Source organism: Anopheles gambiae, chromosome 2 (genome assembly GCF_943734735.2).
Source record: "Anopheles gambiae chromosome 2, idAnoGambNW_F1_1, whole genome shotgun sequence".
Classification (NCBI taxonomy): domain Eukaryota; kingdom Metazoa; phylum Arthropoda; class Insecta; order Diptera; family Culicidae; genus Anopheles; species Anopheles gambiae.
The window spans coordinates 101897557-101907848 of NC_064601.1; positions in this window are offsets into that span (position 1 = coordinate 101897557).

Consider the following 10292-nt stretch of genomic DNA (forward strand, 5'->3'; position numbering starts at 1 on the left):
TAAGTAAACGATACAATTGAAGATATCAATCCAAGGACTTCCGTGGAAAATCTGATAACATTGCCAAATACACCATTTTGCTTCGGTTGGTGGTCGGGAACTAGGTTAACACGATACGATAAAACCATAAAATTGATATCAAATGCTTTTTTGTAGTCATCCAATCAACTACGGTAGGAATTATCTTTAAAGGTAAGGTCTCTCAGTTAATGCAAGAGAATTAATGCAAGATTATTAACAGTGTACCACACTGAGCTGATTATGTTGACCCGTATTATAATAGATGTTAAATTTAATGATTGATTTAGAAGAAATGTTCACTTTCCTGCTGTCTACTTTTTTACTTATCCGAAGCTACAACCGCTTTGCGGTCTTGGCCTGCCTCAGGAGTGTCCGAAACCGCTCACGGTTTCGCGCCTTCGTCTGCCATTCCGTTATCCCGGCCTTAATGGCGGACGCCTCCACGCCATCTTGCCACCTCAATTTGTGCCTACAACGCCTCCTCTGTCCTTGTGGACGGCCTACAAAGACTTTACGGGCTGGGTCGTCCGTTTCCATGCGTACAACATGGCCAGCCCACCGGAGCCTGGCGAGCTTAATACGCTGTACGACAGTGAGGTCGCCGTACATCTCGTATAGCTCGTCATTATATCGGCTCCTCCATTGTCCTTCCACACATACGGGGCCAAGTATCCTTCTGAGCATCTTCCTCTCGAACGCGGCTAAGAGGGTTTCGTCAGTTGTGGACAGTGTCCATGTCTCAGAGGCGTATGTGAATACCGGAACTATATAGGTACTATATAGTCCCGGCTTCGTTCGTCGCGACAGGTTCTTTGAGGTGAACTGATTTTTCAGGCTGTAGAATGACCGGTTGGCAGCCGGCATCCTTGCGCGCTACTCAGCTTCCATGCTATTGTCATTGCTGACCTTTGACCCCAGATAGGTGAATTGTGGGACGACTTCAAAAGTGCGTTCACCTATCTGTGCGTTACGCCATTCCTTCTGTCTCAGAATATTGGTTAGGTAAACAAACTCAAATTCTATGAGTTTGATGGCAAATTACACATTTCAAACACTTCTAGGCTTATAAAGTCGTTCATTATTGAATTGACTGCCTAATTAAACATTTTAGAAGTGAAATTGAACTTCTTTGCTGATTTCTAAGTCTGTTAACTTATATGTCATCGAAGTCAGCTATTGTATCGGAATAGTTACTGTGTAGGAAACTGATCCGGATAGAGTTTCTGCACTAGAATTAACTCGGGATCAGTTTAAAGACTAAACTTCTGAACTTCGAGTTCTAGAACTCAGAATAAATTTCAAGACCGGTATGGGTTCTCAGAACCAGTTTCTCTTAACGATATCTGGGAATCCCATTACAAAACACTGTAACAAGCACAAACTAACAAGTAATAAAAAGTAAAACATGTCTTTCAATGTACCATTTACTTGGACATTCCGAATAACATCTCGTACATGTCAAATGCCTGAAACTCAGCAGTGAATGATCCACCACATTGACAACTGATCGACATGAGAAAGGATTAGTCTCACTAATCGTATTTACCAGTCCATCAAAACAACTCCAGAAAACTCTTTCACGCTTTCTCGCCCCATCGCCCCCACCATTTCTACCAATCTGATGCGACGAGGCGTGAAAGTTATTGTCACCTTTTCGCCCCATCCCAATGGCTTACAAGCACCAACTTACCAACGCCCGTATTTACAGATCGCTTTAAACCCGTCCGGCAGTGTTCAAGCCATCGACAGTTCGATCATCGAGCCTAAGCATGCAATTAATTTAAATACGACCAGCAAACACCCGTCTGTGTCCCGCTGTTACATAAGAGGTGTCGTTTCTTCGGCCCTCGATCGATGGAGCGCAGGTTCTAGGGCTGTCATAATTTTAACATGTGACAGGTTTGTTCCTCCCCCGGCCCTTCCCAGTATCGGTGACAACTTGAAGTGTGCAAGTGGGGGTCGGCTACAGCTTCCCCGGCTTTCAGCTCCAACGGGCCAAGCATTATGTAGTGTGGGAGAACGGCAGAACGGAGTGCGTTCACAAAAGAAAACAACCACCCGGGAAACAACGTTATTCGATATTTATCTGTTTACCGACTTTCTGCCGAGCTAAGCGACACCGCTGCTGTATGTTTTCTTCGACCTTTCTTGACAGCTTATGATATTGTGTGCGTGTTAGTGTGAGTCGATTGTATGCTCAAACTGGGACGTGCGATACAGTTCACCCCGTACAGGATACTGTTGGAATGTCATGCATTTCCGATATGGTGTAGTTGATTGTAAGCTTCCCTTTTTTCCCCCTCCCAGCAATACTCACCCGCGGTGCTCCTCCCATTCCCATCGATGACTAATTGCAAACATCGTAAAACAGTGTATTTTCTGCACTGTGCAAAATAAGCTACACGCGTTCAGAAGACTGTGGTGACTGAGGGAGGAACTGAATGGGAAAACGATGAGGTGCCGTTGGCCATTTTCTCAAGCCAACCACCAGTCCTTGTCCTGGGGTTGTCTCTGCTCCCTACTCAATGAGGCGACGCTTTTATGATCGGTTGCATCTTTATGTATTCCAGTGTTGTCGCGCGAACCTGTCACAAAACTGGCACACCATTCTCTCGATTCTTCGATGTGAAGCTCGAAACGAGAACCGTGAAGTGGAGGGAAAACTTTTTCTTTCTACCCCGCTGCCTCTCTTTTTTCTCTTCTTTCTGTTGCGCGAGCAAAAAGTTTGCAGGCCAAAGGGCGGAAGTAGGATAAAGTGAATCAATATTTTCTTTATGTTGTTTTTTTACTTTGTCGTGCTGCTACGAAACGCGAACTAAGCTGATCGAGCTGAGGCTCACATCTTCCGGCTTCGGAAAAGTTGAAGGTCGCGAAGATGGCTCATCCGCGCTGTTGGTTTTAAGAAAAATTCTTTTTTTGTTGAATTTATTTTATCTAATCCAATAGGTTAGCTTGAGTCCGTTGGGAAAATGCTAGTTTAATTTTATTATCCATCTGCATCATTAAAGAAAAGCCATAAAAATGAACTAAATTATGAAGCTTTACTCGTAAAGTTTAATTTTATTTTAAATTCTGCTTACACTTCATACGTTTACAACAGTATCAAGTATTTGTGCAGCATGAAAAAAGGCTTTCTGTGACAAAAACTTGCTCTTCTGAGTTCTGCAGCTTTCACGTCCTTTGTTTCAGTCATCGGAACGGTTCCACCTTTTACGCATACAATGCGCGTATTCAGCACAACCATTCATTCTACGGACTCTACTTCAGCCCCATTGCAAAAAAAAAACAGATGGACCATAAAACGATGGTTTCGCGCACACAACTTCGAACAATGTCGGGTGGAACGTGTAGTCGAAACTCATCATCGATACGACACAATGAAAAGCGATGTTCAGGGGGGAAAAAATGCTTGTCCTGGTTGTAGAGCTTCGAAAGACTCGTGTGCGACGGTAGTGCATCGTCTTCAGGAGGTTTTAGAACGCAGCAGCAAAGTAAAAGAGGAACGAGCATGAACACCTAACACGACCAACGCGGAGACCGGAGACCGGAAGAGAAGTCATAAATTTAATAGACACCGAACATCGTTCGCTTACTCGCTCCGGTACCCCCGGTACTCGTTCCCTTAACTGTTTTTTTCCTTTTTCTCCGTTAACTAGCACGCTCACATTTCACGGCTATCTATGTGTACACACCATACCCATTCACTGGTAGCACGGTTTTCCTGCTGCCTCTATCCAATAAATACATCGATTCGGAAGGAAAAGTGTGATATCCCGAGCACATGGGCAACACAAGCCCAATGAAATGGAACTGCTCTGGTGATTAGGGAAGCTTTTTAAGGGATAAGCAAGGCTCGCGGCGTTTGCCGATAGGGCTGGCAGAATCGGAATCGTGGAATAATTGACTTGCTAACATGCTCTGATGGAAAAGAAAGTGTGGAGGCATGCCGTACGGAGATGGAGCAATCGATCGGGTAGGCTAGCGTGCCGCTGCCACATTTGCAATGCATTCCAGTGGGGAGATATTTTTGGCATGTGTGTAAAGAAAAATGCCAACGACCTGTTTATGAGGCGAGGAAAGAAAGGTAAAAATACGCGATGGATAAAGAAAAGGATATGTCTTCGTTCGGGTTATTGTGGTTCTTTATTGATTATTGAATGTATCATGCCGAGTTCGCTGCTGCTGAGATGAAAGACACAAGTAGCAGCTTAATATTGATGTACTTTCATGAAGTCGGTATCTCCTTTTGATATTGAATCCTCTTGACGATGCTCTTGAGACAGACGATCCGGAGATTTGAGTTTATTAGGCTTGTATGGATTAAGATGTTTGAAATTGAATCTTTCAATCAAAGGAAGGTTTCTTTGTTTAAATTTTGCTTTTTAAGTTGCTCTGGAGAAAATCTTTGAGGAATTCAAATGAAAACCCTAAGAGTCAGAAAATCGCATAAAACATATAATGAAGGATCTGATACAATCTTTATCAAAACTCCGAAAAGAACTAGGAACTTGTCTGGTATGATTTGAAGAATGCTAAGAAAAAATCAGTTTAAATTCTTCTACCACAAAACTAATATAGTGAAAAAGGAAGAAATAGGATCCTTGTGACAAGTCCAACGAACAATTTGGTTTGGTTAAACGCTTGCGTACCCAATATGGCACAAATTCCAAGTTCCAGGAACTAAAATATTTTGAACGCCAACAGAGATCATAAAGGATCCTACAGTGTCCTTCCATTTAGTTATAAATGGCTTGCAAGGATATTCATTCAATCTAACGCTCTATTCCCTAAGTCAGGGGTCTCCAAACTACGGCCCGCGGGCCGCATGCGGCCCTCAAGAGCTTATAATGCGGCCCACGATGACTTTGCCAGAGTTAATATAAATATTACGTTATTATGACTTATTCAAATAAAAATGTATTTTTTACTTTTCTTAGACAAAAATCAGGCTTTAGTAACACGAAACTGTATTAGTATCGTTAGTATTTTGTTGTAAAAACGAGATTTAAACGTTCACTCATCATTTAAAGGCCCTCAATGGCCCTCAATATAGTTATTTTTGAAGCAAGGCGGCCCGCGAGCTGAAAAGTTTGGAGGCCCCTGCCATAAGTAGTTAAAGCTCTCTTAATGATGTACATCCAACTTTAATTATGTACAATCAACTTCCATTAATGCTCTCAACAGAAAGCAACCCAATGGAAATAGTATTTGTTTCAGCGCTAATGATTGTCGGACAATAATTGCGCATTGGTAGTATTCTTGTGTGGGTTATTTTCTTCTTGTATTTATTATTTAAATTGTCCCAGTTATTGGGTAGCTCAACGCAATTCTACGTAGTCCAGAACTTCAGATTGTGGCCAAAGGACCATTGATTCCAAAGCTATTGGAACAGATGCTATCTTATCTGGAAACTAAATCCCGATGATGAAATTAATCTAGAGCTTAAATCGCTCCAAGAACCAAAACTATACTGGCTAGGGCTTATTCCTACTGATATTGATATTGAAATTGATAGCTCATGGCAAAAGCTAACAGGATTTTTATACCATGGATTTATAATAGCTTGGAATTACATGGTCCCAATGGGTTCGTTAAATGGTGTTTTAAAATCATGATTTCTCACAACTATGTGATTAGTGACATTTTTTACATTCTGTTGACATTTTTTCATATTATATAGAGCCACTCCAAACAATAGTAATTAAAACATTAAATTACATTTACTATCGCACGTGCCATACAAACATAAATCACTTACCATCACGCACACGCACGACGTCATGGACAGGCCCATTCAAGAACTTGCCTAGAACATAGAGCGATGGCTTGAGCTGGGAAATAAACAACAAACACTTTACCAGAGCTCCACCGTGAACCGTGATGGATCGTTAATAATACAGTCGGCCGTCAGTCGCGCACTTTGTCCCGATTGTGTCCGGTTCGGTGCGTTTGAAAAATTGAAACGTTTAATTGAAACCCGTAAACGAGGCGTTGCCCATCATTAATGATATGGGTGGAGTGGAGTGGCCCCGTTTGTGCAGCATTTATGCAAGATGCATCGACCGCATAAGACCGTGACCGTGAACTTTTTTTTTCTTACTTTTTTGCAACTGTAGCTCCATTTTCCGTCTCAGAGGACGAAGTTGTTTTCACTCCGTGTGCGGTAAGAATAGCATACACAAGCCGGGTCCCCGACTACCATCTCAACCGCACTATCAACAACTCCGACCGAAGAGCTGAGGCAGGACGAGTTGCACCGCCCGAGTACGTTACATAAATCCACTTTTATGATTGCAATATTTCATACTGACCCGCATTGAATTGAAATTTATTTGCTTCCGCATGTATGCGACGATACGATACGGCTTAAAGTACGTGTGGGACGTGTGGCGTACTAGCAGAGTGGGGGCAAAAAAACTCACCACCCGAACTCGTCCCGGGAAATGTCGGTTCCTCATTTCCTTTCTAGAGCTCTACAGAAGTTCGTTCTTAAAAGGGAAACTAAGAATCTACACCGCCACGTGGAAGCGACTTAGATTGGAAAAGCAATGCATCGGGGATCTGGTGTAGAACAAATCGGAGCAGCAGCGTCACCATGTTCCGTGCCAAGAGATTCGGAATTGGGCGATTGAGTTGTTCCCGTATTTTTCTCTCTCTTTTTTTCGCTGGTAGGAAAAACCGCACAATCACGGTTTTGGGTCGAGTCGCCGAAACGGCAAAACAAAAGAAAACCGCACACACTCACACACATCCAGAATAGCTGGTTACGGGCGCGGAAGTAAGCTTGATTAAACGATCCAGTTGGAAAGGGAAATGGGAAACCAAAACAGATGGAGATGGATAGGAACCGTTCTGACGTTTGAAATGCCATCATTAAGAGACATGATGCGGCGGATTGGATTGTGTGTTTAAGAGAAGCTGTTTCCTTTGTTGGTCTTATAGGATGATGATGGTCGAACCGGATGATTTTTCTTGTCTTTCTTGTTTAAATGGGATTTTGTACCAGAACAAGCATTCTTCTGCTGGTTAGCGTTATCGATAAATGTGTAGTTCTGCGGGTGTAGTTTGTGGGGCATTTGTCAAGCCAAATATGGTTCCATTTCGGTACTTGATACAGTTTTCGATGAGAAACGCTTTAACGGACGTTAGAGGAGTTGTAGTTGCTTGCCATCGAGTATTTAAAGGCTTTTCTTGTCCAAACATATACAAAAATAGTATTTCTGAAAGAATGATTGCTAAAGAATGAAATTTCTATATAAATATGAATTAAAGTAAAAAGTTCATTTATTTGTTCCAAAGAAGAAAGGATGAAAAAATAAACAACAATATATCAGAAAGTATAACACCACAAACTTGGCTTGGAAATGCGGAAGACCAATCAATGTCTTCCAGCCAGGTAAGCAAGAATAAGCAGGAGCAGAAATCGATATCACTACATTATAGTACCTATAAACAAGGCCCAAGATAACTGTCCATCATAAAACCATGCCAGTCAAGCAAACAGGTAGTAGGAACGCATAAAGAGACAGAGAAATTGATTACCAAAATGAAAGATCGACGGTGAAATGTCAATTCATATAGATTGTCTCATTTGAATGATTGTGTTGTTATTGTGAGTGTCCTCTTAAAGCTTAAAGGGTGAAGGCTTTAGCGAACGAAGAGCCAAAGAGCAAGCCAGTTAGAGCCATTCGTGGGCGAACCTTTAAAAAATATATTTGACTGGAAGAAATACCACGATAATTCTCAAACGTATTGTAAAGGATAAATGGAACCTATTTTCCGATATATTTTTAAAAATAACTTAGGTAAAACATCTAATTCCAATTATTTGAATTTCACAAAAAGGTCTTCGTCAAGGAATTATCAATAAAATTATCCTAATATCACATCTTGAATATACACAATCATATATTGAAACACAAATAATTGATTACCTTGTCTTGTATCTATAAATAGGTAAAAAAGGCAATGACGACAAGATACGAGAGAGCTATACCGGTTCATATACAATTAAAATAAAGGTCATCGATAGACCGAGACATTAAGTGCAGTATGAGAAGCATCACAACGAATTTGTGAAGGGAACTGTTACCGAAAATCATGGCTATAGAAAGACAACATAATTTAGTAAAGTATTCTCCTGGTATTTCTGCCAATTATAGTTTGTATTTACACACCATTATTATTCAACATTTATAATTATCATAGAAAGCATTAGAAACATCCTGGGCAAATTATAGGATATTGCATAAATCAACTGAAATGAACAGCTATGTCCCGTTGAACCAAACTTCTTCGACTTCCTTCAAGCAACTGTGAGTCCAAGGTGTCAAACGATCCCACATTGTATCCAGTCGGGATTATCTTGCGATTTGATCACTCACACTCGCACCTCTTGCACCGGAAACCCCATGTTTGTTTTGTTTGTCCGACGCCGCCGACAAATTACTTACCAGTGTCAAGCGCCGCGGTGGTACCGTATGTCAAACATCCAACCATCTGCAAGCCGACGTTAATACGATTCCATTACATGCCTACACTTTGCACCAACCGGTCGGTCTGTCCATCTGCGCCGTCACACCAGCTTTCACGATGCGATGATAGATTGCATTTAATTAATTAATTGCATGTCAGTGGGAGCAAGACAGCGTGTGTGTCTGCACTCGCGAAGAAACGCCCGTTCTGGTCTGCTGACAGGCCGTGAACTTGACCGGTGGCAAAGGCTCTTCTCTATGCAGCTGGGTACACTTCATAGCAAAAAGGCCAAGAAAAACCTGCCCAGCATCCCATTAGTTGCACCGTCAGTATCTTTGTGTGTCCCGAAGAGCTTCTGACCGCAAAATCGATGGTTATGCTCGATAAATTGCTCACTTAACGCATGTCGACAAATGTGGTTGCTTCGTAGCGATGCTACTACGCGTACGGCTTTCCTCTAACCGTGTTTGAGCCGTGTCCCAGGCCTACTGCAAACGTCAAGTGTCAAGGACGTGTGGCTCTGTTTCCCATTCCCCTAGGAGTCCGTGGGTTCGGAAAAGTCGCAAAAAGCCTCCGACAGCAACACGGCCTACGTGCAGCGTCTTCATTCCCCTCCCCGCTTCTCTGCAGGCGCACCTGGCAATGGGGAAAAGGACAAGAAACTAATAATACCCCATAAAAATTGATTTTATTCAGCAAGCACTTTATTACCGGTAATGCTGTTCGCCGGCTTAGAGGATGGTGGACGGAACATAGACACCACCAACAATGGGGGAGGGGGAAATACATTGGTCGGAAAAGGGAAGAGGAGAAAAGTGGATGTTTGTTAACAACAACAGCAAGAGCCGAAGCCCGGGACAAGAGATCCCGCAGGAATCCAAATGTATGGGGCGTGAACAAACGTATCGAATCACCGATCGGTGGCCCGGGATCGTACACCGGGCAGCGGCTTAAGAAGGTTCGGTTTCGGAAGGGCGGTACGCAAGACTTGATCTTAAAATATCACTTGCCGGGCCAGTTTTGCAGCACTGTGGAGCATCTGAGCGGATGGGGTGGGAAGGTTACGGTTCTTAAGAGGAGTTGCTTGGAAAGAGTCGTATTTGACGGTTATAAGACAGTTTTGGGTTATGTTTTTCTTCTGAAGATCGTGCTTTGGAGGCGTATAATTTGATGGAATGTAAAACCAAATACTTCCATGATCTAACAGTCCAATTCCTGTTTTATGACAACTCCTCTTGGGGTCTCGATCCTCATACACTTGACATTTCGCACATGGACCGATGAACGAGGCATTACCGAAAAACGCCCGACCATCTAATTGATGCTCTTTACATTCACCTCCAATTTGTGTGAGGTGTGTTGAACGTTCCAGAATTTGGAGCACCAGCGCTGTCCATCGATGGTGACATATTGTTTACCGGCTCCCGATCGTAACCGATGTACGATCGCGCGATATGACTCATTAGGAAAGTGAATTATTGGAACCGAAAACGTACAGCAGCAGCTCTTTGGTAGCTGCTACGTTCTGTCATCAGTCATCAAGAATGGCCACGGGACACACTAAAACTCGCCCATGTCATACTGTACTCACCCACCCGCCCACCTCAGCGCACAGCCACCGATGAAGACGTGCAGCACGACGAAGACGGCAGAGTGCGATGAATATTCATAAGCTCCAATGATACTTCTTGTGTGTTGTGTTTGCTGCTTTACGCATCACGCTTTTGCGCCTCTAGCATTTGCCCGTAACTGTTTGCCTTTGCGCTTGCGTCTCCTGCGTGCTGTCGCTCGGTAGA